Source organism: Ictidomys tridecemlineatus, chromosome 9 (assembly GCF_052094955.1).
Source record: "Ictidomys tridecemlineatus isolate mIctTri1 chromosome 9, mIctTri1.hap1, whole genome shotgun sequence".
Taxonomy (NCBI): Eukaryota; Metazoa; Chordata; class Mammalia; order Rodentia; family Sciuridae; genus Ictidomys; species Ictidomys tridecemlineatus.
Genome location: NC_135485.1, coordinates 140,361,100 through 140,382,138, shown reverse-complemented (window position 1 = coordinate 140,382,138; position 21,039 = coordinate 140,361,100). Strand labels below are relative to the sequence as shown.

General features: G+C 35.4%; 1 pseudogene; it reads right to left on the bottom strand.

Moving 5' to 3' along the window:
• Positions 1-20,685, bottom strand: part of LOC101967406 (elongation factor 1-alpha 1-like) — a 46,935-nt pseudogene extending 26,250 nt beyond the window's left edge.
• Between the last annotated feature and the right edge of the window lie 354 nt (positions 20,686-21,039).

Sequence of the window (21,039 nt, the reverse complement as noted above, 5' to 3'; positions counted from 1 at the left end):
CACTAATATAATACCCAGACAAGATCCAGATCCAATAGTAATTCAACATCACTTATTACTGTGAACAGCTTAGGGCTCTGTTGCTTAGAAATATTTAAATATAGCAATTGCTTACAGGTTAAGAAAGACAAAATTTTTCTTAGTAACTGGCCAGAACCCACGAGGAAAACACACAGACAAGTTTGGTAAGACTGGCCTTATCTAAGTCACCAGGAATGAGATGACTTTAGCAAACTATTGGATCCTATCCATGTCCTTCCAGTGAACTAGACAATTATTTTTTTCATCTAAAGGTTTAAAGTAATTTTTGGTTGACAAATAATTTTCTACCCAAACAAAGGAAATATCTAATTTTCAGAACATTATGTAGAGCTGAAAGTCTTCAAATAGAGATCACTGGTCACATTCTAAGTTTGTCCATGTCACACACCTATCTTCTGCAATTGTAGAATCTTATTTTTCTTACCACACTCTATGATTTTTTTTAATTCCATAGTTAAATCTGAGGTTTTTAAGTATAGTTTGTTAGCAATTCAAATAGTAAAAATCAGTTATGTCAATTAATTTATTGTCAATTTTCTAGGAAAAACATCTTACTTTAAAAATATTTCTGGGGCTGGGGATGTGGCTCAAGCAGTAGCGTGCTCGCCTGGTATGCACGGGGGACGCTGGGTTAGATCCTCAGCACCACATAAAAATAAAATACCAATGTTGTGTCCACCAGAAACTAAAAAATAAATATTAAAAAATTCTCTCTCCCCCTCTCTCCCTCTCTCTCTCTTTAAAAATAATATATTTCTGATCTCCATCTGATTCAAAGGTATGATATGTCAAAGTCATTGTACTGTCATGTGTAACTAATTAAAACAAAAAAAATTTCTGATTATGTAGATGAGCTTGTTGATCAATCTGTATTATTTAAAGATTCTGATAAAAATAAAGATGAATAATAAACAACCATACGTTTTGCTCTGGGCATTTATAGCAAGATTTTTTTTATCCCAGTCTTTTGAATTATTTTCTTTTAAAAGGAAGCTGATTCCATTTTCATCTATATTCTTTCTAGGGATTTCTTTTTTGATAAATCTTACATTGAATAGTATTTTCCAATTTTACTAGAGTAATACTACTGTGTCACAGGCAAGCTGTTACTTAAGTAAATTACAAAATAAAAATAATCCCTCATAGGCCATTTGAATTTAAAATTCTGAATTTAGTCATCATATTACTGACTCAATGACAGTATTCTGAGCCAATCCATTATTTAATTATGAATCTATTCTGGACAGAGCCTCTATCAGGGCCTTCAGCACCCTGAGATTCTTGCGTAGTAGCCAAGTTGAGAAAGAGGACTTTCCATTAGATTTAGTATGTCACTGACCGAACTGGATTTTGATTGTTTAGGCATTTCCTTGAGTTCCTTGTAAAAGTCCAGTGTGCCAGCAACTATTTCTTCTTGTTCTCCAACAGATTCGTTATTCTTGGTACTAATGCTAAAACACAGTAGGTCTCTAAAAAAATCTTTGTTAAGTAAATGAACTGATTTTCCCCCAACAAGGTGAAAAATAGAGGAGTAAAAGGCAACCTCTGTAGTACAAAGCAGACATGTTCAACCACACCTATTCCAGATAGGTCAGGAGCAAAGAGAAAAAAGCAAAAGCCAAGACACAGGCAAGAGAAAATACTGCATGATGTGTCACTTAATGGTGTCAGGAAGAAACAAAACCAACAATCCTCTCATTTTTAGAGGCTCTGGTGTGTGTGTGTGTGTGTGTGTGTGTGTGTGTGTGTGTGTGTGTGTGTGTCTGTGGCAGGGGTTGCTTGGGTAACTTAATCTGGGGTTTCCTACATGCTAAGCACGTGCTCTGTGCTCTGTCCCTGAGCTCCATGTCTAGTTCAGAGTTAAAGATTAAAATTAGGACGGGAAAGATGCATATAGGCAGTTTTAGTGGTCAATAATCCTCAAGTCTTAATTGGATAGTAGGTTCATGATCAGTTTGCTATTTTTCAAAACTTGCATATATGCTTTATTTTGCATGTGCCAACCATTGCAGATAATAAACTATTCTAAGAAATATATAAAGTATTCTAGTATCTTATGCCTTAAAAAGATTAATTAGATTGAGAGCATATACACAATGTATACCCCATGTTGACCTGAAACGTTTCTCATTAGGGAGAAAATCATTGTCAGAAGGTGGCAGTGTAGCACTTTCTTTCTTGAATGAAAAGAAAAAGCTGATATATTATCAAAAGGTAGCCCCTTCCAGATGCAGGCCTCAAGGCCACACTCTGTCCTGAAGCTCACTTCTCATTGCTGGAGATGTCTCATTAGGAGATCAACTGTTTAAAATGCACTGCTAACGTGAAATTTTTAATTGGGAAATAATGTGCATATTAAATTAATCTTAGGAACATCTATCTAGAATTCCTCTTTCCACTTTATGATGTTTAGCATTGTTAACTATTGTAGACACTATATGTGTCTGTAGATAATAAATTGTTTATAGAATACGAATGCCAATTTACATGTTAGGTATTTGTTAAATTCGGTCATAGTGTATAGTTTTAGGATAAACCAAACCTATATCCTTAGTCACTAATTATGAAATTAAGTTAAAATCTTTGGCAAACTTTGAAACTAAATTGATTAGGGAAAAAAAATCCACAAGGAAGAGAACAGAGAAGTCAAGTTTGGTTTCCTAATTGGTAGAGAGTGGGGCATGTTTGGTGGTAACACTCAAATGAACAACAATTGGCTCATCTCTTTATCTTGTAAATCAATTTTGCACTTGCATTAATAGAAAAAAAAGGAAAATGCAAAATTTTATACTATCTCTTAATATTTATTAAAATAACTAGATTTGTTGAAAATATGATCACATAGACATGACTAGAGATTGCAATTTTAATTTATAAGAAAATAAGTCACATTTTTATTGCATTTAATTACGGTATATGTATTCACACTTAAACAACTCTCTATCACTCTCCAATTGATACCTACACTAATTTTTAAAACTTCAAAAGCAAATTGAATTTCAATATGGCATTAGACATTCTGGTCTCAAGAACATACAATTTATAATGAAGTAATTATAATATATTGATATTAAAAATATACAATACATCATTAAATTTTTAATAACATGTATTTCTGTTTGTTAAAATTTAAAATGACAGAGGTTTTTACATAAATTGTTCTTAAGGCAAGTCATGAACATTTTTAAAAAATGTAGATTGCTTAGAGCATAAAATGGATTTGCCAAATATGCATATTGATCAAATTCTAATTATTCTTATATAATAGCCGTGTAATGAATGAAAATGGGAGGAATCCTTCTTTTATTTCGTTTGTTATTTTATTTCTTGTTAGAGTTCTACTAATGGGCCATTTTTATGGAGATGGTCAGAGAGAAGATATACTCCATGCCTTTTGAGAGTAATGCTTATAAAATAATTAAGAAACACAGTAAAACAAGAAATTATGCACTGGGTTTCCAATGGGGAATCAGGAGCAGTGGAGAAATGAATCAGGAAAGAAAGACATGTGTGTGAAGCATGCTTCCTCAGATCCAGCACTAGCCAAGTCTCTCACTAAGGCTTGATGACCACCTACACTTTGTTTTATTCTTATTTTGCTGAAGATCAGAGACACCACAAAGGAAAATTCATTTCCAGAAAGGAAGATGGGATGTGGACTCCAGGAGGCCAGCACTCTGTTTTCACTCTGCACTGCTCTTGTCTGATGTGGAGCTCTTCCTTTTTTTTAAGCTAGCAGGACATGCTACATCAAATATGGGAACATTGATATGCAAGGTGCAGCCTAGCAGCTAGTGATACATGAAAAACAAGACAGCAAAGTTCCTCTTCCAAGAGGTTCTCTAAATTGGCCCAAGAGATTTTTCAAGTCTGAGATAGCCTTGTCTACTCTTCACCAGAAAACGTGCAAAATGCTTCTTCTAACTTTTCTGTTCCACCTGCCACCTGTCAGTCATATTTCAAAAGTTTCATAAGTCATTTTTTTTCCCACTGATACAGATTTGTGAAATCATTTTGCAGAAACACATGTAACAGCAGCACAGAGCACTGGCTAGTTGAAAGGCAAATGCAAAGCTCAGCTTCAGCAGGGATGTGATGTTTAGTTTGTTCTTTTCCTTGACATTTGAAATATTGGTCTAAAGAAAATGAGGGGTGGGGGGTTCTCTTAGCAAACAACAGCAATGTTAGAGAAAGATTTCATCTCTTGGTGATGAAAATATTATATTCATGCTTAATGCCATCTGTTCACAGACTTATTTACTCAAAGCTCTCCAGAGGCAGCTCTGTATCTATAAAATGTCCTTCAGTGCTGGATTTTGGTGGACTTTTTCAATTGCCAGCTTTGAGAAACCAGTCTGATGCAGCAGACACGGAGGAACATAAATTTGTCAGATAAGGTTGATATTACTTATGCTCAAAATTTGGCCTACAACTCTCTACAACTCTCTACTATTTTCTATCCCACCGAAAATAGATGTTATAGACGGTTTTTTTTGTGTGTCCCTCTAAAATCTACACCCCCAGTGTGACTGTATTGGGATATGGGGCCCTTGAGAGGCAATGAGGTCACAAGGCTGGAGCCCTCAGGAATGGATTAGTGCCCTTGAAAGAGGACAACAAAGAGGTGACTCTGTCACGTGTGCATCCCAGGAGAATCTGACAGCCTGTGAGTAAGAGAGATCCCTCAGCAGAACTTGACTCTGTTGGCAAACTGGCCTGAGACCCAGAGTCCAGAACAGTGAGAAATAAATTTCTGTGGTTTGTAAGCCACAGCATCTATTGTAATCAACACAGTAGGCCCCCACTGACTGGGACAATAAAGTGTTCTCATGAATTTCGAGATTTTTCTCCAATAATATGCATAATTATAACATTAAGATGTCGCAATAAAACTTTTTAGTAACTTTGAATCATGGCTGTGTTGTCATGTGGTTCAGTCACAGTCAATCAAGTATTTTTTTCTTCAGATAACTTTGAACTGTAAGATTCAGCATAAGTCACCCAGAATTTTAAAGGAGTGCTGTGATACTTTCATTTTGGTGTTGATTTGGTTTATAATAGCTAATGTGATGGTGCATTTTACCAATTGTCCTATTAGATTGATTCATTTATTCATATTTCATTGCAGAAGAGATGACATCACTAATGATATTGAAAAAAACAATGAAGATCACCTTCTTTCTTCTTATTTATTTCATAGACATTTGAAGATGAAGTTCTACCTTTTAAACCAATACATTACTATTGCGCACATACATACACCTCTCTTTCATATGCCAACTCTTGTTTTGTTCTCTTCGTGATTATACATATTTTAGTTTCTGGCTTTTAAGAGATTATAAGGCAAGTAAGACCCATATTCCTTCTGAAAATATTTTTGTATGCAACTGCATTTCTGTAAATACTCTGTAATTTCCATGATTTTTCAAAATTGCTTTTGTATTGGGAAATGGCATTTTTGTACTGTTCTAAAACATTTAAATTTTCTGAGAAACTTTGAATGCTGACTTTGATTAAGTTATTGCTGAGATTGTTTTGTAATCATAGGGCATTTTAACCCAATTTTAAAATTATGGAACAATTTCAGTTTCAGTTGTATTTATGTAAAGTTTCAATCTTACACAAAGTCAGGACTGTCAAGGGTAGGTAGCAAGATTCTGATCTCGAGTGGAGTCATGAGTTCCAAACTGAGGCTTAATGATCCATGTGGTGGTCTGTCTATGACTTTGCAAAGATGTTCAAACCTTCATCCCCAGAAACCTGTGAATATATTATTTGATGTGGCAAGCAGGACTTTAAATGCATGATTAAATTAAAAATCTTGAGACCCAGAGCTAATTGAAGTAGGGCCAATGTAATTGTAAGAGTCTCTGTAAGAGAGACCAGATAGTCAAAGTCAGAGCAGAAGGTGAGGTGACAGAAAGGGTTCCACAGTGATCCTGCTAGGAATATGCAATGCCGGTTCCTATAGAAGGTGGAAAAGATCAGGAAATGCTTCCTTCCTTAAAGCCTCCAGAAAGAACACACTCCTGGTACTTTAATTCAGGCCAGCAAGACACATCAAAAACTACCCCTCCTGATCCATAAGATTAAAACTTTCATGTTGCTTTAAGTCAAAACATTTGTAGAAATTTGTTATACCAGCAACAGGAAACAAATACAATTACCTCCAAATTCAATCTACACATGGCTCATGAATGATGTTTAGCCATATAGTGCCCCTTTCTCTTTTCTCTTCCTGTACATATTTTATTCTAATTCTAAGCTTAAGAATAAATTTTTCTGTGATTGTTATGGCTGACAGCATCCTACACAAAATAACTCCTAAAATGCTACTTATTCATCAGATACAGAGTGAAAGATCAATTAAATGTCAATAGTCACTAATAATCATCTAAAATAAATAAGGTGGATTTACCTGTTACATTTGTAGATGGAATTCTTAGTTATTCAGGGTATTAAAAATACTTTTTATTAGCAGTGGAGAGGATGTAATTAAATTTGTTCTTAACCTGTCATTAGACTTTCTGAACTGGGAATTGAACCCAGAAGCAGTTTACCACTGGGCAATACCCCTTGTCATTTTTATTTATTTATTTATTTTTAATTTTGAGACAGGGTCTCATTAAGTTGCTGGGGCTGGCCTCAAACTTTGTGATCCCACTGCCCCAACCTTGAGTTTCTGGGATTACAGGGATAGGACATTGCACCTGTGAATATACTTGAAAAGTTCGAAAAGGTATGAAAAGCATGAAGAACTCCCGGGTTACCACGTGTTCACTGTCTCTACAATACAATGTGAAGAACAAACACTTCCCTGGCTTGATTTAGAAGTTATAAACTCTGTGATGATGTAAAAGGGATGTGCATTCAGTAGAAACCACACTGAGTTTTTAATTATGATGTTATTGGCTAGTGATATGCAGGTTGTCACAATGTTGGGCGGTGGCAGGAAACCAATTACCTGGTGAGCCCAGAGACCTGAGGGCAAGGAAACAGCACTCCACAGTGCACTGTGGCTAGCATGCCTTTGGAGACAGGCATTCATAAAGTCACACAAGAAACTCAACACTGCATTATAAAAGGGGTTTTGTCTCTTATGATTTTGAACAACTGTAGGCCAAGTGTTCTGAACATTTTGAGGTGGGCTAGGCTAAGCTGTGAGGTGCTGTAGGTCAGGTGCAATAAGTGCACTTTCCACTCGAGTTATTTTCAGCTTATGGTGGATTCACTGGGATATATCCCCAGGTAAGTCCTGTGTTGACTCTGTGAAGGCAATACTCCTCCACAGGGACTGTTTCTCTTATTGGAAGGTCCCTTCTCTCTCTCTTTTTATGAATACTGAGGTTTGGAACTGTTTTCCTTATAGAGGAAATCCAGAAAAGCAACATATATTGAGAAGAATATCTTTAAACATAGGATAGTACTTTCAAAGAAATTTCCCAGTAGTTTTTAAGTTTTTGCTTATTTTGTTTTTGTTTTGATTTTTGTTTTATTCTCATAATCCCTTCCTTTTTTTTTGTTATTGATGATTTAAGCCAGTAAGTCTTTACCACTGAGTTACATCTTCAGACATTTTTACTCTTATTCTATTATAATTATTATTTTTTATTTTGAGACTGGGTTTCACTAAGTTGCTTGAAGTTCCCCTTATAATACAGACATGGATATCACAAGGTAAGACTGAGCTAATTTGGATATTGTTTCTTGCACTTTTAAATGACTCCTACTCTGAACTTTCTTAGTTATAAATAATATAAAATATTGTGGTTACCACAGCCTCATTTACTTTAACACTTCATTCCTTGGACCCTACTGTCTCTGTGAAAATGTCCCCTGTTCCCCGTACAAACAAACAAAACAGAAGTCTAAAATATACAAGGGAAAAGGCAAGTTTTTCATGCTACCTCTTTTGGTGTACATATGCTCTGGAATTTGGCCATACTGTGGACTAATTTCCAAGCTATACGACTCCCTGTAGCTTTCTATCCACAGTCCTCAGTTCTCAATTGTCTTTGGAATAACATTTTCATTGCATTATTTTACTAAAATCAAGAACTAAAAACATACACACAAACACAAACACACGCAATGAGTTCACCCCAAACAACTTCCAAACAACATTCTGCTCTCGTGGTGTCTACGTCCGTTAATGGCGTCTCATGGAGTTTGTATCTATCTTTCCTGTCCTCTGGAATGCATCTCATCCCTGGCTGTGCGCCATTCATTGTGGTTTTTTTGTTTGTTTTGTTTTCCTCTTTCACAGAACACTTTTGATGTCTTTGGCCTGGATGTGTGTGCCTTAGGTAGTTTTCTAAAGTCTGATCATTCTAGGTGTTGAGGATAGTTTAATCTCAAGACCTTAGTGTTCTGATGAGCTCAGGTCACTACTTGGCATTTAGTTATATTTGGATTTTTAACAAATATGCCAAATAAAATATGATAAAAAGCACTGTATTTTTTTTCTCAAGCTTGCTTCTTTTTCATTTTCTATCAGAATTAGTTACTAATATTCATAGAAGTACTCGAGCCAAAATTCTGATACTTACTGTTGATCCTTTCCTCTTACTAGACACTATGTCTGATCTACCTCCAAATTTTCTTGGCTTTCCCTGGTAGTTTATTTACTCCTCTCCACCTTTCACCTTTCCCCCAGGGTTCATGCCACTATGGTCTCTTACCTAGATCATATTAAGAACCTCCTTTTCTGTGCTCCCTGCACACACCACTACCTTAAAAGTATTTATCCATACAGTAATCAGTACGATATTTAAAAAATCAAATCATATTATATCACACCTGTGATTACAAATCTGGTGAATTCTCATCATTCAAATACAAATTTAAAAGCCTACCATGGGCTGAAAGGATCTAGATGAACTGACTTCCATACACTTATCCAGAATAATTTCTTGTATTACTCTGTCTTTCACTCAGTTCTCTCTCTCTTCCAGTTTCTCATTTCCTCTTGAAGGCTTTTGCTATTACTAATTCTTCTAGGAATCATCTTCTCCTTCTGATATTTACATGACATTTTCCTCGAGTTATAGGAATGAAACACATGTTGTCAAAGAAGTCATTCTCTATCACTCCATATGAAATATCTACTTCACTTTTATGCAATTTAGAATGCATTGAGTACAATCTGGCTTTCCTTCAAGGATGCATACCAGAGAAAGGCAGGTTCACCTCTGGTTCATGGTTCATCCTGAATTTCAGCACCTAGGATGTTTCAATGCCTTAAAGGCACACAGGAGTTATTTAGTAAAAGAGAAAGAAAATTTATATTTAATTAATTGAGTAAGCATTAAATAATAATCAAATTTCTGTTATAGGCATAATAATACTGAATTATCGTCTGATTTTATTCTAATTTTCTTTCTGACTCTGAAATATGTCCTTTGAATGGAATAATTTAAAGGAGGAAGTGCTCTGAACAAAAATTACTCATTTAATTTGCTGGATATATAGTTTGTTTTGAATAAATGCATTCACATAAAAATCAGTATCTTGAGACGAAGGTCATTCATAGGTGCACTTATAAAATTAAGAATTTGAATACAGAGTTATAAAAAATTGTGCTGTGAATGGATAATTATGATTGTAATGCATTCCACTATTGTCATGTATGTAAGAAAAAAAAAGAAACTAATAGTGCATTGTACCCATGCCCTGAATTAAATAATTTGTGGTTAGGATTAAACCACTCAACACAAATTAATCACAGTTTGGTAAATGCTACATTTCTACTTCACATGCAGATAGGTGATCTTAAAGGAAGGTTAATGGCAAGAATGTGTCAGTTTCATCTCTGTTACTTGACACTATTGGACCAAAGTGTTAGATACAATTCTAGAAAACATTCATTGTATGTTGTATAATCCAAGCCAATATTTTAATGTAGCATTTGTATTTATGTATCTGCTTTCTTAACACACAGGTTAGTGGTCCAATTGATAAAAGAAGGAAAAAAATAAATTCTTCATTAATTAAAATTAAAAGAATTTGGAATTGAAACATTGATTATCAAATCTCAATTCGCTATTAAGAGTCTAGCCTAAATATCAAATTAGTTTGTCAGCACCAGAGACTTGAAGTAAGAGAAAAGTGTGTAGTCACAAGAATGGAAAAAGAGTGTAGTTACATGAATGAATGTCATGCATTTTGTTTTTCAATGTTGGTAAATATATATACTGTTCAAAGCTTAATGATTACCTGTGAGTAACTCTGAGTCAAACAAGGTAATAATTTTGATCATAGAAAAAGAACTATTTTAATAGATGTTATTAAAAATAATCTATTTTATTTTATGTAGATATATAGATATACATAAATATGAGAATATATATGGCAGATTACTTTACAGACACTGGTTAATTCAGAGTTGTATTTCTTGACTTATTTTTGGGCTTAGTTCTAATTCAGTTGAGCTGCAAATACTCAACTATTTATATTGATATTTTTAGTCACTTAATTAAAATAACAAGTGCAGAAAATTTAAATTAATGTCTCAAATCGATGAATGTTAAAATCTCCCAAAGTGAAAAAATTCATACATTCAACAGCTATACTAATGAATAATAATAAAATCAATTCTAAACAAAGAAATTGGATGTTAAAATTTTAATCATCATTGAAAATAGACTTAGCATATATATTCTGTGAATATTCAAAATGCACTACTCTCTAGAATCTATTAGAATGATTTAAGGTTAACTCAGACAAACATGTTCTACCTTATGATTTATAGGTACAACTTGTCCTATGTATTTCAATCTTCTCATCAACAAAATGTGGATACTGACTATACCCACTTCATGAAGTTATTATTGTTTTAATTAAAGAAGTTAGTGTGCCAATTTGTTTAAATATGCCTGGTATATAGTATGTTTTTAATAGTTTTCTTCAAGAAATATATATTCCTCCCAGTCTATTAAATAAATATTTTCATTCCTGAGAATGATTAAAATGTTTGTCATTACCATGTTCACTAGTGTAATATTTTTCATTTTTCACATTCCAAAGATTTATCCTGAAACTAGAGCTAAAGAAGTCTAACATTTTCACTGAAATCTTTTTTGAGGGATCTTGGTTCTTTCATCAGGATGGGAACTGCATAGCTTCTTGTCACTGTGACCAACTTGAAGGATGAAAGATTTCTCACAGTATCAGAGGTTTCAGTCCAGGTCAGCTGACTCTGTTGCCTGAGGTGAAGCACAATGTCACAGCAGAAGGGAGTGGTGGAGATCTGTTCAGCTTATAGTAGTCAGAAAACGGGGGGGGGGGGGTGGTGGTGGTGGTGGGGTGGGGGGTGGAGACAAAGAGAGAGAGAGAAAGGCCAGAGACAAGAGAGACCCTTTCAGCCTTCCTCCAGCTAGTCCTGCATTCCAGTAGTCTGTTCAATCATCAACGCATTAATCCACTAATCAGGTCAGAGCTCTCATAATCCAATCACTTCCCCAAAGCCTATAATCTGAACATTGCTATATTGGAGACCAATCCTTTATTAGGGACATGAGCCTTTGGGGATACTTCATATCCACACTGTAACAGGGACTTTGCAAAAATCACCACACAGTATTTTCTAAGCATTGAATTGGGTATGTAATTATGTTAACATTTTCATAAATTCCTCTCCATCTATTCTCCAAAGATTAAATGTGTAAAATCCAAGGAACATATGAATAGACCAAATATATTGGATCAAGGAAAGTGTAGAGAAAAAGACCCTAGTTTCAAATGCATATTATTTTTCCAGCAATATGAAATTAGGTTAAATGTAAAATGTAGATTCTAATGTTTATAGTCCAAAATCTAGTTAATATCTGCTTTAGTTCCCTTTGAAATCATTATATTCTAAATCCCATTTAGGTTTCTTAACATTTTCTTCTGGTTTCAGATCAATTCTGCATAGTTCATTTCTAATAACTTTTCCCCAGTATTATTGAATGAATGTTTTCTGATGCACAGCTTTGTGCTCTGGTTATTCTAGACTTTGGCCTGTACCTCAAGGTGGCAATATGTGTCTTTTTGCATTTTCCCCATATGTATGTCATTATATACAATGTATAAGACGCTTTTAAGTGACTCAGCATTACTGCATTGTTATTTTGTATTGAATCAAATTAATCACACTTGAATAACTTTTAAAAACTATGCCTCAAGAGATGTCAAACTACTAAATATTTTTCTATTATAAGGACTGAGAATTGTTCACTGCAGAGAATAAAGTACCACTTTTGCATATATTACACAAACATTTTATGCTTCGTAAAACCACAATAAATTTTCTTGCTGATTACTCATGTAATCTAAGGATCTCCTGCTGTTTTATAGAGTCTTATTAATTTCATTCAAGTAGTAAAATTAGCACCTGTAGAGAACCCTTTATGATTTCTTAACTTTTATCATGCTAGTAATAACCTACTTCATTTATCATGGAACAGCTGCTTTTCTCTATCTATCTAGCTTTGATGTGCTTTGCATTTTCTTGTTTTTTAAAGAAAGGAGTATTGGATGCAGAAACCTTAGCATTCCACTCAATCAGCTTTAAATAATCCGGGCTCTGAACTGAGCTAAGTTTTCCAGATATTAAAAGAGAAAATCTTCTTTTCCTTTGATGGATAGCAGAGGTGGTTAAAACTTAACACACCTGTGGAAGGACTTACTAAATAGTAAACTCTTGGCTTGAACAAGTTAATGAACCCTTTTTTTTTGCCAATGAGTGAAGGAAAGAGAGGCATTTAGTTTATTTAGCATGTCCCTTAGGAACATCTCATATTCAATTGGTTTGTGTGTATTGGTTGTGAACATTTTTTGGAGTGAGCCAAAATATGCTCTGAGACATGTTTGTTGCTTATTCATGCTGCATTCTAACCAAGTGCAGTAGCAAGAGTATGAGCATGGATTCCAGTCTTCAACCTGGATCTACAGGAGCACTGAGCAAAGGGTCCGTCAGCTGGATTTGGGTTTAGAATGGGCTGTAGGGCAAAGAAGGAGATGCAGAGTTACCAAAGGCTGTTGCCAGACACACGCTGGAGTCTGGCAGCTAGTCGGGAGTCCAAGAGGGCAGTCCTTAGTTTGTTCAGCAAGACAGAATTGAAACCCAAGGCTAAGGATAAGGCTAGTTTCTTTCCAACAAAAAGCATTTTGTTTCTGCACAAGTGGAAGTTGCCTCAGAGAAAACCAATGGAAATTCCATTTTTTTTTTTTTTTGGTGGCCTTCCAAGTAAAGATATGTTTTGTTTGCTTTTTTTCCCCCTTGTTGCTTTCTCTGTATCTTCCTTTCTCTTTATATTTCTTTGAATTTTCTTTTGATTTCATTCAAACTGTGTCATTTCTTTAGGCTGCAGTGGTAAAGTGGTATGCATGTAGAACGCACCTGAAAATTTCGTTGAAGAAAATTCATTCTGAGACTTGTTAAAGCAACGAAGATGGCTGTGTTGAAGACTAGACGGGGGAAAGCCACAGGCAATAGGGGAGAGAGGTGGGCTCCAGCTCCCTTCACAGCAAGGACACGGGCAGGTTCAGGACCAAACACAGCGGGGGGAAGGGAGATCCGTGGGTGAAAAACTGCTAAGAGGAAACATCAAGGATAGAAGGAACTTTGCTAAACCAACGTGTAAGGATTCTTGCGAGTGATTGGATAGGAAAGGTGGGGGACAAAGATTTGATCCGACAGAGTTGATGAGATAGCAAGGGTGGTGAATTATCAAAATCAAAATAGAATTTAGCAGGAGTTTTACTGCAGCAGGGTTATTCAGGCCCAGTAAGGATGGAACCCAAAGCCAAAACTTTGTCAAAAGAGAGAGAGAGAGAGAGAGAGAGAGAGAGAGAGAGAGAGAGAGAGGAAGAAGAAGAAGAAGGAGGAGGAGGAGGAGGAGGAGGAGGAGGAGGAGGAGGAGGAGGAGGAGAAGGAGAAATAAAGGAAGGAAGGAAGGAAGGAAGGAAGGAAGGAAGGAAGGAAGGAAGGAAGGAAGGAAGAAAGAAAGAAAGAAAGAAAGAAAGAAAGAAAGAAAGAAAGAAAGAAAGAAAGAAAGAAAGAAAGAAAGAAAGATCCGAAAATTCCTTTCTAAAGGTTGCTCAAGGAGCAAGTGTTTGCCAAGCAGTCTTCTTGTTCAAGGACAGAACACACATTGCATTTTTGAAGGTCCAGCTGAATCTTTTACTAAGACTTGAGAGTAGGATAATCAGGAAAGGTATAGAGGTGTAGATGTTCAAAGATTCCTAAGTAGTTGACAGAGCAGCAGCTCTGGGCCCAGAGATTACCTGTCCTCCACCATCAGCTTGCAGGCTTCCTTAGATCCTATGGGGAAAGTCACCTCTCAAGATAGCCTCCCAGTAAGGATCTGGGCAGGACGTGCTAAGAGGAAACATCAAGGATAGAAGGGAAGTGGGGAAACATGAAAATGCTTCTTGGGATTAATAGTGAGATATTGGGGAGAGCTACCAAAGTTAAAAATTTGGTAAGAACTGATAAAATATCTAAGATGGTAGTATCTAGCCCAATTACTTGAAGACAAAAAATAGCACTATAATGACAAAGGGTATGCTGTGGTTTTCCATTGAAGCATAACATTTCTTTCTATGGTCACCTCCTTTTTGATAATCTGTTTTATAAACTAAGTATTGCATTTTTAGGTTTGGCCTGTTTATATACATGCAGCAAAAATTGTTATTGATCCAATTAGCCTTTTAAAACTTGCTTTGTTGGAACTTTTCATTAAAAACAAAAATGGTTATACTTTAAATGTCTCTTGAGGCTGGAGGCCAAGCCAAGAACTTGCTACCAGTCTTCTGCAATAATAACAGATTTGGGCAAACTCTCCTGGAGTTTCCTCAAATATCCTCAGTTCCCTAAACCTTCCAGGAAGTGAACTTTCTTACACATGTATGAGGCCCAGAATTATGATGGGTAACAGACCAGTATTTTCAAGGCTCTGTCAGCCTTATTTCTATATAGCCCATCTTATTTCCTTATAAATCAACCAGTTACACCTGTTCTTTGTACATCATTCTCAAATATGACACACAGAGTCTGAGCCTTAGTTATATAATCAGTGTATCCAAAGATGTCTCATTATATTGGAAAGATTCTTATTGATCTGATGCAATAAGATGATTCTTAAATGATGATTCTTAAATGTGGAAAAAAGAACATTAAAAAAATCAGCAAGCGCAAGTCCTGAGATGAGACAATCACTCTTTGTCAAGTTATACTTAATTCTTGCTTTGCTTGAACTTGGATAGCAGTTTAGTGAATACCTCAGTTTCTCCATTAATGTTCTGGACATACTTAGCCCAGTGATATAATCTCAAAGCCACCTAAGCAATTTCATCAGAAGCCTGTATCACAGATACCTGTTATGGTCCTTTCCAAGTGTCTTAGAGACAGTCTTTTATATTAAAGATGAAGCACTCTGGCCTGGAACTGATTGTAAGTTCTTTCAGGAAAAAAGAAAAAAAGAGAAAAAAGTAAAATAAAATTTACTTAGAATAATAGCCATAAAATAGCCATGACAGAGATCTAATGAGAGTTTATTTAACAAGGAAATGTAGTTAACTCCTGAGGCACACAACATTTTAAATTATAGTTAGATTTGCTATCATTATCAGGAATATCATAGGTGGGTATTGGTAAATTTCTAGGAAGTTAGCACAATTTACAAAATATTTATACAGATTGTCATGTACTGCTTAACAACAGGATATGATCTGAAAAACACATTTGTAGGTGAGTCTACCATCTTGCCAACATCACAGAGGGCACTTACACAAGATAAAATGACCACAGCATCACTTGGTTGTACAGTCTCATGGACCACCATCATATCCGTGTCCCAGTTACCAGAACAGTGGTATACTGCATGACTGTATGAACAACAGTTATCCACTTCTGTGCTTGAAATGTGTCCCCCAAAGTGGATGTGTTGGAAACTTAATCCCAGTGTGACATTGTTGAGCTGTGGGGTTTATAAGAGGTGGGTAGATCTCATAAATGGATTGTCAGTATCAGAGGAGCTGTTTCTTTGTCATAGGAGTTTGTTCATTAGCATGAGTAGGCTGGTTACAAAAGCAAGTTTGACACTCTCTCTCACACTCTCCCTTGTTTTCCCTTTCACTTTTAAATATGGGATGGTGTAGCACAAGGACTCTTGCCAGATGCCAGTGCCATGCTCCTGGGCTCCCAACCTCCAGAGCCATGGGCCAAATAAACCCCTCTTCTTCATAAATTAATCAGTCTTGTGTACTCTGTTATAGCAGCAAGACATGAACTAGTACACACACATACACATATAACCCCCCCCATAGACACATATAAACTGTGAAAAGATGAAGCAACTTTTCTTATTAGATAGTAATTTTAATACAATTGAACATATCAAATAGAGCTAATTATTTTTTAACAATTTTGTTTTTACCAAGTGAAAGAACAAATTCCTTGAAATTTTAGGTGCCCTCTGGGAAATCTCAGTGTCAGTTCAGGATCAAGATTTTATTTGATTTGATGTTGAAAAGGCAGAGTTATTAAAACTGTCAAAAGCTTTCAACACTTAACAGAACAAATTCTTAGGTTATGTGAAACAAAACTTTACTACTTATTTAACCAAATTGATGGTGGATGAATTCAAAAGTTAGCGTTAAGAGGCATCAGAACTGTAAAATTCCTTAGCTTTTACTTTAAAATGTTAGAAGGCTCATTCTCTTAAGTAATCAAAGATGTGGAAAGTTTAACATAAAGCAAAGGGAAATCTAAGACAGGGAATCTTCATTTCCCAGGAAAATCACTTCAAATTATTTGAATATCAGCAATATTTTCTTATATATTTCTTACATGTAAGAAAATAGTTTACAATATCTTAAAAGCAGACCAGCAATTGAGAAAAATGTGACTTTCAAAGAAAAACCAAACTCCAGTTTTAGATGAATGTACTTTTTATATTAAAGTTCATTTTGGGGACTGGGATGTAGATCACTGGTAGAACAGATACTTCACATGTACCAGGCTCTGCATTCAATTCCTAAACCAGAAAAAAATAAAGCTATCAATTAATTGACCAATCAATCCAATATTTTTTATCTTGTTTATTTATTGAACAAATCACTGAATATACATTTGATACAGTTTGACCTTATTAGGTGACTGACATTATTACCTACAAAGGGGTCATAAAGAATCCATCCAGTAATGGGACCTGGAAGCCAGAGGGTGAATTTCTGAGCTTTTTAGATATGCTGACCAGTCCCAAGCTGATGGTGACAACAGATGATTCTTCTTTTTTTTTAAATTTATATATGACAATGGAATGCATTACACTTCTTATTACTCATATAGAGCACCATTTTCATATCTCTGGTTGTATACAAAGTATACTCACACCAATTCATGTCTTCATACCTGTACTTTGGATAATAATGATCATCACATTTCACCATCATTAATTACCCCATGCCCCTTCTTTACCCTCCCACCCCTCTGCCCTATCGAGAGTGTGTCTATTCCTCCCATGCTTCTTCTCTCTATCCTAATATGAATCAGCCTCCTTATATCAAAGAAAACATTAGGCCTTTGTTTTTTTGGGATTGGCTAACTTCACTTAGCATTATCTTCTCTAAATCCATCTATTTACCTGCAAATGCCATGACTTTTTTCTCTTTTATTGCTGAGTAATATTCCATTATGTATATATGCTGCATTTTTTTATCCACTCATCCACAAAGGGCATCTAGGTTGGCTCCACAGTTTAGCTATTGTGAATTGTGCTGCTATAAACATTGATGTGGCTGTGTCCCTGTAGTATGCTGTTTTTAAGTCCTTTGGGTATAGACAGAGGGGAGGGATAGCTGGGTCAAATAGTGGTTCTATTTCCAATTTCCCAAGGAATCTCCATACTGCTTTCCATATTGGCTGTACCAATCTGCAGTCCCACCAGCAATGTGTGAGTGTGCCTTTTTCCCTACATCCTTGCTAACAATTATTGTTGTTTGTATGCATAATAGCTGCCATTCTGACTGGAGTGAGATGAAATGTTAGAAGTAGTTTTGATTCACATTTCTCTAATTGCTAGTGATGATGAACATTTTTTCATATATTTAATCATATATCCTCTTCTGAGAAGTGTCTGTTCAAGTCCTTGGCTCATTTATTGATTGAGTTATTTGTGGGTTTTTTTTTTTTGGTGTTTAGTTTTTTGAGTTCTTTATATACCCTAGAGACTAGTGCTCTATCTGATGTGTGAGGGGTAAAGATTTGCTCCCAAGATGTAGGATCTCTATTCACCTCACAGATTACTTCTTTTGCTGAGAAGAAACTTTTTAGTTTGAGTCCATCCCATTTATTGAGTCTTGATTTTAATTCTTGTGCCAAAGGAGTCTTATTAAGGAAGTTGGGGCCTAATCTCACACAATGGAGATTAGGGCCTATTTTTTCTTCTATTAGATGGAGGGTCTCCGTTTGTATTCCCAAATCCTTGATCCATTTTAAGTTGAGTTTTGTGCATGGTGAGAGATAGGGGTTTAATATCATTTTGTTGCATATGGATTTCCAGTTTTCCCAGAACCATTTGTTGAAGAAACTATCTTTTCTCCAATACATGTTTTTAGCACCTTTGTCTAATATAAGATAATTGTAGTTTTGTGGGTTACCCAGTGGTACAGAATAGAGAACACAGAAACTAAGCCACAAAATGACAATCAATCCATTAATCTTAGTCAACTTTGAACACACAAGTTAAGATACCATTCCTAAGATTCATTTCTCCAAATTTCAACAATGATTTCTATTCAAAATTGTTCCATATGTCCTCTTATAGAACAATGTTCCATTTTACTTGAAGAAAAATCATTCTCTTTCCCCTTAACAAAACCACATCCTATAGAGTTTTCATGCAAAACAATTTCCCTTGTAGCCTTTTTATTTTAATAGTTTCATTTGTACACATTAATTATAGTTTTTAACTATTAGTAACATTCTTGCGATTTGTCTTTCACATATCAGAATTCTACATCAGACTAGAAAATTCTATGAAGATACTATTTTATGATTTTTATAGGGATATACTCTCTCAAAGTAAAATTTTTCAATGTGGCAGAAAGAACATTCTTATTAACACACTTCAATATATTTAATCCCTTGTACTGTATAAACATAAGAAGCCAAAAGTATACAATCTTAAAATTATGCTTGGCAATTAATGCTTCAGTAGTTTATCTTACTTAGAAATCATTTTGAGGTTTAATGAATATCTATTACTTAATTTAGCATAAGTCTAGGGTTACAAGTTACAAAAATATTTTGGAAACTATTTTGAAGCAGAACATTTATAACATTTAAGAAAGCTAGCTATCATTTCAGTTTTTCCCCCCATATTTATAGTGCATCCTTATTAAGCAAGTAACACAAAAGCAAAAACCCAGACATAGGGTTATTTGTTTGCTGTTTATTCCTGCACTTGATATGCTGATATGCTCATATGCATAAGTGACTCTCTTATTAACTGCATCTTTACCTATATACTGCTTTTAGGTTGAATTTACAATGTTTATGATCTTGAACATGTGGTAGATGTAATGTTACCTTGTTTGAATAGTAAACCCAAGTAGAATAAAATTGTTTGCTTTTATCACATTTGATGTTGATAATTCAAAAGATTTATCCAATTTTATTGAACCAATAATACTAAACTAGTTTTATTTTCCAAAACATATGCAATTCATGTGAATTTGAAGATCATTTGGGTGAGTTTCCATATTTCTCGGAGTTTTAGAAATATTTAATTTGTATAAATGCTTATTTATCTCTAAAGCAATTTGAATAGAGCTCCTACATGGGATTTTATGAATTAATGTGGTAATAGTATCCAGAAGTAGAACAACTTACATATGTATAGCATGTAAACTTGTATAACTTAGAAATAGACACAAATAGAGACTATATAGCTTCTACTCAGAAATATTAGCCGTGAGTCATGTAATCAGAGTAATACAAAAGTCACTGAGTTAAAAAATAGTTGACTATCATTTTAACTTGATTTTATAGTTTTAAGTGAATTGTGTTTGTGATAGATAAAAAATTAGATTATTTGCTCAATATGTGGGATAAGGCATTTTACTAATGTATGGGAAGAAGATGTTTAGTGATTTCTTTTCCTCTGATACGTAGCTGCTTTTGGAATCCCCAATTCCCTTGAGAGACACAGAAGAAGACAGGGGGCAAAGGTCAAGTGACTCTGGGGGGGCTGTTGGGCAAGGAGAAGAGAAGCTCCCTGGGATCCAAGATGCCACACCTCAAAGTGTTCGGGAACTGAAGGGAAGGTCAAGGGGGAAGAAGACTACAGGAAAGGGAAGGCAGAGGTCTTGGAGGACCCAATTTGGGGGAGTTACTGAAGTTCCAAACTGCTATGGTCTGAACATTTGTTCAAAATTCACATGTTGGAATCCGGGTCTCCAAAATGAAGGTGTTAAAGTGGGATTCTGGAAAAATGATTAGAGCCTGAGATTAGTGCCTATAAAGGAGGCCTAAGGAAACTTGCTCACTCCTTTCGCCTTGTGGGAATACAGCTGGAAGACCCTGTCTGTGAGGAGCAGTCCCTTACCATACTCCAAATCTGCCTGCAGCTTGACCTTGGATTTCCCGCTCTCCATAACTCTGAGAGATAATTTCCTGTTGTTTACAAGATATCTACTCCACAGTATTTTATTACAGCAGCAGCTGGAAGAATAAGCCACAGATGATCCTAAGTCATGTCATGCTAATAAGAAAGGAAGCAGACAGAATTAGTGAAGCTTAGAGCCTGTAGGAATTAGGAATCTTGAGGCTGAAAATCTGCCCTCACTGTGTTTCAGTGAATTGTCCTCCAGAGCAGGAGTCCACTCACATGGGATCCAGGATCCACCAGGCTGAGTGAAGACGTGTCTTCAAATGTGAACCGTTGGGGTCCTATGTGCAATGTTAGGGACTCTGTGAAAATGCTGGCACCATAACTGTAAAAGAAAAAA